Source organism: Neofelis nebulosa, chromosome 8 (assembly GCF_028018385.1).
Source record: "Neofelis nebulosa isolate mNeoNeb1 chromosome 8, mNeoNeb1.pri, whole genome shotgun sequence".
Taxonomy (NCBI): Eukaryota; Metazoa; Chordata; class Mammalia; order Carnivora; family Felidae; genus Neofelis; species Neofelis nebulosa.
In genome coordinates, this window is record NC_080789.1 from 113,011,618 (window position 1) to 113,023,059 (window position 11,442).

Sequence of the window (11,442 nt, forward strand, 5' to 3'; positions counted from 1 at the left end):
CATGAAAATGTTTTATAACTCAGGTAGAAACCAATCTTCTTTATGTGTTAACAGTGTTATCATAAAATAAAGGTAATAATATTGCATTTCATGACACTTTTAGATTAGTTCTGATCATTTCCTCAGACATGCAGTTATAAAAGTCCCTTGTTACACCTATGAATGTAGACTTTCTTTACAGAATCTAAACCTTCTCCTGCTGCTTTTTGTTCAATGAATACACAGTTACTTTAAACTGGTAGAACTGTTTAACAATCTAGGTAGCATTTATTTTCCAGATCTTTAATAGGGCAGATTTCATCAATGCCATCCCTCTGAACTGCTTGACTCGTGTAGATATGATATTTTCATTTTGCTACTGAGTCCTCCCACCACGCTAAGCAGGCTGGAGAGAACAAATGCATAGTGGAGGGACCCCTGTGTGTAAGTCTGTGGAAGGAGGCAGACTCTGCTGCTGTGCTGGCAAGTCACCCAAGGTGCACACAGCAAGGAAAATGAATCCATCCTGTGGCCAGAGTTGGAACTACCTAGAAATCCTCCCTGATTTCCTTAACAACTCTGATTAAGACACTAATAGTAGTGACTTTTTTAACTGTTCAGCAGCAGTGTGAGACTGGGTGCCCCAGGATTTCTTTCACTGGGTGAGAAATGTCAAGAGACAGAGTCACAGTTGTTTTAAGGTCCCAACAAATCATTTAATCCGCGGGCTGTGTGGAAGAATGTCATATACCCCGGGACACCAGTTTGTGGTTTTCAAACAGGACAAATGGGTGTGGGCTGAAAATGTGGCATAACCACCAAGATAGAACTGAAATTGCCAAGCAGGAGACACAACTACACGCCCTGATTATAATCTGTTGCTTGGTTGCTTCCTACAATATGAGTTCATGACAGTTATCTATAGCATGTGCAGCTGAAAATAAAGAAGAGTTTAGTGCATTGCTTCATCTACCCCTGCCAGTCCAATGACAGCAAAGTGTGCCAAGAGATGTGCTAGACAGAAGACCCCAGAGCCCCTGTCCTGGCAGTATCATTGACAAGAGCAAGTCTTGCAAATGTTCTGGGCCTTGCTATCCTCGTTCATAAAATGGAAATAACAATACCAGCTCCATCTGCCTTGTAGAATTGTGCTGAGGATGAAGAAAACCAGTCAACAAGTATCCAAGAGCTCCCAGTGCTCCCAGAAGTGTAGACCCCAAGGGGGGTTTAAAGAGAGTTAAGAAAATACGTGGCCCAGAGTATTTCACAATAGATTTTGGAAGAATTGGAACTAAAACCTGTGAAATAATGGTAAACCATAGCGTAGTATTTGCACAAGTGTTCAGTTACAGAATATAACCTGTAATTCCCCTAAGGTTTCACAGGCAAGGGAGGGTATCCATGGAGGGGCTACAGCAGGGCTGGATCCTGAAAGATGAAGCAAAGTTGGCTGGAGAAAGAAAGGAAGGACAGGCGTTCCCCATTAGAGAAACTGCACCAGTGAAGACTGGAACAATGAGCAGGGCTATTCAAGGGACCATGAAGAGATTGGCGCAAATGTTCAAGAAGAAAGGGAAAAGAAATTTGCAGGTAGGAAGAGATCTGATTAACGCAACAATGCAACCAGGTGAAGGAGGTATGTAAGCAAAAAGAGAAATAGGGGTCCAGGGGCTTTTCAAGCAACAGTGACCCAGTGTTTAAGGAAGATTGTATAGCAATTATTATGTAAGCTGGTAAGAGCTAAGAAGATGGAAAGCAATATGGAAAAGATTCTATTACCCACTCTTAGTAGTGGTAATGGAAACATGAAGGAAAAAACTGGAAAGACTAGCTGACTGGATACAAGGGATACGGATGCATGCTTATAGAGATACAAGGGATTAAAGCTCATGCAAGTGGTTGAGACTGGGTCTTTGAAAGACAGTATACACTGACAAATTTATCGGAGGATCATTTCAAGTAATTGCTCCACAGAGAATTCTGAATGCTATCAATTCATCAATTACAACAATATTTCCTCACCACGAACAGCTATTCATTACATGGTTCTGTAAGTGGGTTTTTTTAATTCTTTCCAGCATCAACTCCTGCTCTCCAGTTTTGCAATAAATGTTTATCATTGTGTCCTTTTCCTGTGTGTTTTTTTCTAATATGTGGATCTCTGAAGCTTGGAAGCACAATTGTTTGTAGAATCCATCCATCCTTTTTTGAATCAGTACACGATCTTTATGAATTTTAGTTACTGGATCTTAGTGGCAAAACACAATTCCAACTTAGTACGCTAGATGGCAGAGAATAACTACTTTCTCTCCAACCCCTTAAAAAAAAAAAAATGAAAGCCACAGTATGGAAAAAAAGAAGCATTATGGCTCACATATTTCTGTTTGTCCTCAAAGCTTATATAAGAAAACTCAACTTTTATACATAACAGCTATCCACATTCCACTGAAAGTGATTGGGGGAGCCAGGGGTTCAGTATAAGATCTGAATAAGTATGCTTTGCTTTTTGGGGGTTTGGTGGTTTTGGTGGTTTTTGTTTTTGTTTTTTCAAGTTTTCTGTTTAATTGACTTTGTTTTATTTTGTCCATGTAGGAAATGGTGGAGGGAACAGATAATGAAAGTGGTAATGAAGACATTATGAAGTGAGACCATATTGATTACAATGCATTATTTATTAATTTATTAAATTTTATTAATTTATTAATAAAATTTTATTAAATTTTATTAATTTATTAATAAAATTTTATTAAATTTTATTAATTTATTAAGTTTATTATTTTTTGCAGGGCAGGGTAGAGGGAGATCGGGTAGGAAGGGCACAGTGGGAATTTATAGGTGGAAGGTACACACGATCATGATGAATAGCAATGAGATTATTACCAAAAGCCACACACCGTCACCACCAAAGAACCTTTGCCAGCCATTCAAAAGTGCCCAGACACCCCAAGGTTGAGAAACATTATCAAAAGTTACTTTAAGGAGACGTTTAGGTTACCTTTCTGCTCCTGGATACAACTGTACTTAATCAACTTAGTAGAAAGAAACTAACAGTGAACTTCAAACCTGACTAATTTTAAATCACTTGGAAAAGTGGCTTTAGTCAACATCCTTTGTAAAACTAGGTTTAGTCAACATCCTTTGTGTCTATTTTGTGCAACACACTATACAGTGAGTCCTACCTTTACATTGTATAGTAGCTACCACATCTACCCCAAAGGAACTTAAAATCCACTGAAGCCTGTGAGACATCTACATATTTTTCAATAGTTGAAGAACATTCAACGTCCTCCTGCATGTTTTCTAACTGTATCTAGAAAGTAAAATAACTATTTTATTTAGTATAAAATTCGGGTGAAAAAGCTCCTTATGATATTTTTAGTTATCCAGTTTTTCCTCCAAAAAAGTCAAGGAAGAGACAGCTATTTAAAGCTAATAAGCTCCTATTGAAGACTTATTTCTACGCATTTCCTAAAATCTCTGGCCGTTGTGAATAAATAGCTTTTTCTTGACCAACTCTACTAGGAAAAAGCCTCCAGGTTATTTCAAACTATGCCTGCACGCAATGGGACCTCCACATGCTTGCTCTCCCCCTTTGAACTTCCTCTTTGTGCTCTATTTCAAGTGGAATGGCCTTTTCTTAGATGAAGGCAGTGCCATGAGGCCCTACTAACAGGCAGCACGGAGTGACAGCAAGCTCGCTGAGAAGAGAACCGCCCAGCCTGCTGTGACACTTCGGGGCTCGCGCGACCCGGTTTGGATCCGGCGCGCAGCTCGGCCCCAGGAGCAGGCGGCTTCGGGGCATGCGGCCGGCCTGCGCGCGCGCTGCTCGGCCGCGCCCCGCCGCCCGCCGTTCGCGCGCCTTCCCGGGACCGCGGCCGGGGCACGCGGCTTTCCGGGGAACTCGGGGTCAGTCTCCCTGCTTTCGTAACCGACTCTCACCGTTGTTAGAAGACAAACTACCGTGGCCTACGGTCGTCTCAAGTTTTGGTGTGATTTCACTTTCCAGCTTTCCTAGCAAGGCAAGATCATCTGTGTGAGCAGTATTACCATATATAGGGAGAAAAGTGTCTGGTGAAAAAAAGAGCTCCAGAGAAGCCTGAGTCAGTGGCATTAAGTAGGAGTGTCTGCTGGGAGGGACAGGGCGAAATCTGCCCTTCAGCAGACATGATTACTAACCGTGTTAAGTCTGCAGATGATTCAAAAGACAGATCAGAAAACGGAAGTGTTGCAAATGCCAGCGCACTCAGGGAAATCCAACTGGCATGAGTTATAAAACAGTTCAAGTTATTAAAATTCTGGAGAACTTGAAAGATAGACTTTGCTCAACCTTGATTTTTAAAAATGATAATTGTTACTACCTTTATCCCTATGTTCGTTTCACTTTTTATTGAAAAAAAAAAAAGAAATATTCTAAATAGAAGCATTCCAGCTTATGATCTACGACAAAATGTCTGTGCCTTTGAAGCATTGCTATACGTGTAAAAATAATGCAAATATAGCCATAAAACAACCTTGCTGACAAGTCCAAACGTTTATTATAAATATGTATAGTAATGGCTTTGATGTTTGTGAGGTGATAGTTACTGGCAAACCAAAAACTAGAACTACCAAGAATTTTGACCAGAATGTTCTCAAGAGGAGGGAAAGGACTTTTGGATGAATGTTTGGAAAAGAGTAGAAAGCTTTTATGTCTGTCTGTTCCTGACTCTTCTGTTTTGCAAGCATGTGCGTACCTCACACTACCTCACTTTTCCACTCATAAAATGGTCGTAACATCTGTCTCTACTTATTTTTTAGCACTCTATTAAAATATGTAATTATGCCCCTAGGGTTTTTTGAACCCCTTGGAAGCAATAAATTCTCATTTTTAAAACTTACATATAGTTATATTATCAAGTGATAATAATTAATATACAGGTTTGCATATACATATTTATATGGCTATATCGATTATCAGATTATAATAAGTCTGTCACATGGGAAGTTTAAACATTATACTAAATAACCAGCATGAGCCCATGGGTTTATTCTTGGATTCCATAAAGCTGGGAAAAAAGGAGTATCTATTCTGTGCAAATCAACTAGAAAAATCCTTCTAAACCGCTGATAAGACTGAGTAAGGTGACATACATAGGAAGCCAAATAATCACCCAGTGAGCATCTTTTTTTGCATAAAATAGGGGGGGGAAATGTTTTCCTCTGAAACAATATTTTTCCACTACATAGACTACCTTTGATTTTTTAAACAGAAGTTAACATTCTCATTGTGGAAATTATAAACAATTCAGAAAGGCACAAAGATAAATGTGAGTATCACTTTATAGTTCCACTCTCCTGGGAGACCAGAGAGAGAATATCCTGCCAGACCTCTTTCTAAGGATAGGCACACACTCCACCACACACATGTATGTACATTTCCGTATGGTCATAAGATAATATTCTGCAATGAATTTTATGTAACTTTATAGAGTAATATATATAGATCAACCCCATTCCTTGTATTGACTGCAGCCATTGACAGAATACACCACAATGTATTTAATCTGTCTCCTCTTGAAGTTTTAAGAGTCCCCTCAGTGGTTTCCCTGTTGTGGGAAATGCTGCTGTGAACATCTTTGAATTTTTGCTTACCCCAGGACTAACTATCCCCACAAAGTTAAATTACATAAGAGAAATTTCTGGGTCAAAGTTTATACACTTTAAAAATACTGCTATAGTTTCAATTGCTCTTCCTCCCTTCAAAAATATTTCATGTACCCACCTACTACATTGTATGTGTCCGTTTTCTGTAGCCATTGTTTCTGCTCCTAGAGCCATTCTGGTTAAGGTATGATTGACATTTTAACCATTTAGCATTATGTTCTTATGATCAAAGACCCCTCCCCAAATGAATCATCTGATCCAGCCAATCAGTTCCCTTTCCATGGGCTTCCCCTAGCAGGCAAATGGAAAACAGTGTTCCCTTTGCTATTTGCTACACAAGCACCTAAATACAGAACTCTGGAAAAGCTGGTTGGTATCCAGAGCGTAGTTTAGACATGAGCCACCCTCCTCACACCCAAATCTGAATGGTGGGGTTCCCACCCGCTTTTCTGACTGTGCTGAAGCAGTAACAAGCATGCAGAGAGAGGGCTGGCAGGGCCTCCTCAGGCCTGGAGTCAGGTTCCCTACCAGATGCAGGAAAAAGATAACGTGGATGAGATGAAGTCAACCATTTGTTCATCTAACAGCCAGTACTTCCTCTGTCCACAAGTACATTTGGCACAGACAACTCTTCTGGAGAGGAAGCTAGGAAGGCCATGGTTGACAGCAGGTAAACCCGAGGGAGCACTGCAGAAATTCCCCCTCCGCTAACGTTGCTTCCTCCTATCTTGATTGATTCTTTGTTAGACCAGGTTTCATGTGTTCTTTTTCTCTTTTTATTGGCTAGGCAATTCTACGTGTTATTTTAATTCTACTAGTAATCATTATTATATTTTAACAAAGAAATGTGGGCCCACATTTCTCTGTCAGATTCTAACATCACATCAGAATTATGTTCTCTCCTACTTGGAGACCTCAATTGGGACATTTTGCAAGGTTTCACTTTTCCCTCCCTCCCTTACATTTTCCTTTACCAGGCTTTACTGAATAATCTGCCCAATTTTCCAGATGCTTTAATAATTATTTTACAGCATGACTTATTTTTCAAGATTACTTTAATTGCAACATACTTCATTTATCAAAAATTTAGATTTGGAGCACCTGGGTGGCTCAGTCAGTTAAGCATCCGACTTCAGCTCAGGTCATGATCTCACAGTTGGTGAGTTCGAGCCCCACATCGGGTGAGCTTGAGCCCCATTTTGGGCTCCATGCTGAGGGTGTGGAGGCTGTGTGGTATCCTCTCTCTCTCTGCCCCTCGTGGGATTCTCCTTTTCTGCCCCTTGCTCACTTGCACCCTCTCTCTCTCAAAAATAAATAAAAATGTAATAATAAATTTTTTTTTAGATTTGAGTTTTATTGAATTTGTCCTAGTGCTGCCCTTTCTTGTATATTGTAACTTTTTTATTTCCTGGGATTTTTACTGTGATTCAGTTTTTATTTATCCAAAAAGTGTACCTGGTTGGTATACTATTACGTTGTGAATCTCTGAATATCTAGGATTTTGAATTATAATTCTTTTCCTTGTTAACTTGTAGCCCTGGTAAAACCTGGCATCCCTCATAGTTCCTGATATTAAAAATGAGCTTTTGAAAAACAATTCTATCTTTGGTTGGTGAACATTTTCAGTCTGCAAACACAATCCTTACTCCAGCTCTGAAGAATTATATTTTATTAGTTCATTAATTACTCATTTTCCCTTGCCTCCTTTCCTTGCATTTAGAACTCTGATTATTTTTAAATTAGACTTCTAAATCTGTTCTCCAAGATGCTCCTCTTTTCTCCTGATCTTTCTCCTTATGTGTGTGCTCTGTCAACGTCATTTGATTTTTGGAATTGTTTCTTCAGTGTCATTCAGATTTTCACTTTGTTAATTATGGTTGAAATTTTTTTCAAAGAACTATTTCTTTTTTTTTTTTTAAGTTTATTTATTTTTGAGTTTCAGAGTGTGAGCAGGGGAGGGGCAGAGAGAGAGAGAGAGAGAGAGAGAGAGAGAGAATACCAGGCAGGATCCACACTGTCAGCACAGAGCCCAACTCGGGGCTTGAGCTCACAAACCCTGAGTCCACGATCTGAGCGGAAACCAAGAGTCTGATGCTTAAATGACTAAGCCACCCAAGCGCCCCTCAAAGAATTATTTCTTGATTTCAGAGCATTTCTTTTTCAGGAAAGCGTGGTTGGTTTGATAGATGTACACATGTAACTATGTATGTAGGCTCCATGCCCAAGTTGGGGCTTGAACCAAGACCCCTGAGAACAAGAGTTGCGTGCTTTACCAAACGAGTCAGCCAGGTGCCCTGGTTTGTTTGTTGTAATTGATGTGATATCCTCTCAGGTCTCACTGTGAATATGAATAAGAATGTTTCTTCCAAACTCTCTCCTGGTTCTTTCATAGAGGTTCATTTGTTCTAAACAATCACCTTGGTGCTTTCCTTTTGACCAGATGATTCTACTTATGTAGTTAGCGATTTGGTGCTATTGTCTAGGTTATTTAGTATTGTTAGCTGGTATGAGTCTCTGGTACTTTCATAATTCTTACAGCAGATTGCAAGGAGATTAAGTCAGAGAAATGTGCTGCTGGGATTTCTGAGGAGGAAATGGTCTGAGAGTTGACAAATCAAAGTTGTTGAGCCTTTTGTTAGATGGATTGGTGATGACGGCAAGGTGCAGGTGGTTTCCCTTCTAAGTGTACAGAGCAAACTGGTCTGGCATGCTGATTCTTCTCTATCAAGGCAGGAAGCAATGGGGTCAAGGTGACAACTGGAATTGGATCCATTCTTCTGGCCAACTAGAGAGATTCAGACCGGTGAGGGCACTCCTTTAGACAATGCTTCTGACCACAGAGTCCAAAGGCTTCCCATAGGAGAGGTGAACAAAACCAGATGGTCTTTCTTGTAACCTGACTCTCCCATGTGCAAACTCTGTATTAGTTTTCTATTACTACATAACAAATTGCCACAAACTTAATGCCTTAAAATAACTCACAAACCCTGAGTCCACGATCTGAGCGGAAACCAAGAGTCTGATGCTTAAATGACTAAGCCACCCAAGCGCCCCTCAAAGAATTATTTCTTGATTTCAGAGCATTTCTTTTTCAGGAAAGCGTGGTTGGTTTGATAGATGTACACATGTAACTATGTATGTAGGCTCCATGCCCAAGTTGGGGCTTGAACCAAGACCCCTGAGAACAAGAGTTGCGTGCTTTACCAAACGAGTCAGCCAGGTGCCCTGGTTTGTTTGTTGTAATTGATGTGATATCCTCTCAGGTCTCACTGTGAATATGAATAAGAATGTTTCTTCCAAACTCTCTCCTGGTTCTTTCATAGAGGTTCATTTGTTCTAAACAATCACCTTGGTGCTTTCCTTTTGACCAGATGATTCTACTTATGTAGTTAGCGATTTGGTGCTATTGTCTAGGTTATTTAGTATTGTTAGCTGGTATGAGTCTCTGGTACTTTCATAATTCTTACAGCAGATTGCAAGGAGATTAAGTCAGAGAAATGTGCTGCTGGGATTTCTGAGGAGGAAATGGTCTGAGAGTTGACAAATCAAAGTTGTTGAGCCTTTTGTTAGATGGATTGGTGATGACGGCAAGGTGCAGGTGGTTTCCCTTCTAAGTGTACAGAGCAAACTGGTCTGGCATGCTGATTCTTCTCTATCAAGGCAGGAAGCAATGGGGTCAAGGTGACAACTGGAATTGGATCCATTCTTCTGGCCAACTAGAGAGATTCAGACCGGTGAGGGCACTCCTTTAGACAATGCTTCTGACCACAGAGTCCAAAGGCTTCCCATAGGAGAGGTGAACAAAACCAGATGGTCTTTCTTGTAACCTGACTCTCCCATGTGCAAACTCTGTATTAGTTTTCTATTACTACATAACAAATTGCCACAAACTTAATGCCTTAAAATAACACATCCCATTATCTCACAGTTTCCATGGGTCAGGATTCCAGTCATGGCTTAGGTGGATCCTCTGCTGGTCTCACAAAGCCACAATTACGATGTTGGCCACAACTGCCATTCTCATATAGGGCTCTCGGTCCTCCCACAAGCTTAGTCAAGTTTTTGGCATCATTCTGCTCCTTGCAGCCATATCACCGAGGTTCCTATTCTCTTGCTGGGAAGCACTCTCAGTTCATAAAGCCCCTTATGGTCTCTTGTCACATAGCCCCAAAAGGCAGTTCACAATCTGGCTATCTGCATTTCTCCAGGCCCACAGAAGCACGTTTCTCTGACTTCCAGTCTCCTTCCAGTCTCTATAAGAGGGCCTTATAAAATGTAATGCAATCAACAGAGTGACTCTTCCATCACCATTTGCCATATGGCATCATTTAACCAAGGGAGTAACTACCCATCATATGCAAAGGTTCATTCCACATTCCAAAAGAGTAGGGATTATCCAAGCCATGTATACCGAAGGTGGGACTCTTGGGGGGAAACCCTCTTAGAATTCTGCCTTTCACAATCTCAGACATGTAAGAATCCTTTCCAGTTTCCACTGGAGGGGATGACATTTCTCCTTCTATGTTAGTTGAGTCATTTTAGTAAAGAACAGGATTGTAGGAGGTAGGGGAAAGGCCAGTTGTCAAGGTGTGTATTCAACATCATATTAAATTATCCAAATAATTATCTTAGCTTTCTACCTTATGAATTGATGTCTTTAACTTTTGTTATTGTTTTTACCTTTTAAAAAATGTTCTTCATACATTTCAACTAATTTGTAATGTAAATAAAATCACCTGAGAAATCTGAAGCAGTATATTTGTCCTAATTAATAGGCTTAATTTTTAGATGAGTTTTAGGTTTACAGAAAATCCAGCATAAAGTACAGAGTTCCCATATACCCTTGTATTTACCACTCTGCTCCAGTACATACACAAACACTCACACACACAGTTTTCCTAACATCTCAAATTAGTAGTGTGGTACATTTGTTGCAGTTGATGGGCCAATACTGATACATTTATTATTGACTAAAGTCCATAGTTTACATAAGGGTTTACTCTTGGTGTTGTACATCTTATGCGTTTTGCCAAACGCATAATAGACATTTAACACGTATGCACATACCTGACACGTATCTATTATTAAATATCATATAGAACAGTTTCAGTGCCATATATATATATGTATATATTAATGTTTATTTATTTTTGAGAGAAAGACAGAGCGTGAGCCATGGAGGAACAGAGAGAGAGGGAGACACAGAATCTGAAGCAGGCTCTAGGCTCAGAGCTGTCAGCGCAGAGCCAGCGTGGAGCTCAAACTCACCAACTGTGAGATCATGACCTGAGTCGAACTCGGACACTTAACCAACTGACCCACCCAGATGACCCTCAGTGTTGTATTTTTTAATAATTTTTATTTTAAATCAGATGTTTGTCCTGTGTGACCTTTCTGACCATTTTAGGCAAACGTAGGGTGTACAGACAGCCATGTCATGGGCCAGGTAGGGTATAACAAGAGACTTCTGTGCCTGCACAGAGGTTGGCCTGAGATTGATGCTATTCAAACTGATTACTAGGCATGATGTATTTCAGTCTGTTTAAGAAGAACACAATCTCTGAGAAGGGAATTCCAAGACAAAGAGCAGTTTTGGTAATAATACCAATTTTGGTCCATACCAAAATCTAGTGGTACAGAAAGACAATGTGTTTTCAGAAATAAAATTATCTTGAGAATGCTCTTTTAAAAAACGCTGTCAAGATAATGAAAGGACTAGGAGACAAACATTTCTTAAGACTTATCTGATAAAGGACTATTACCCAAAATGAACAAAGAACTCTTAATAATCAACATTTAATAAAACAAACCAATCCAGTT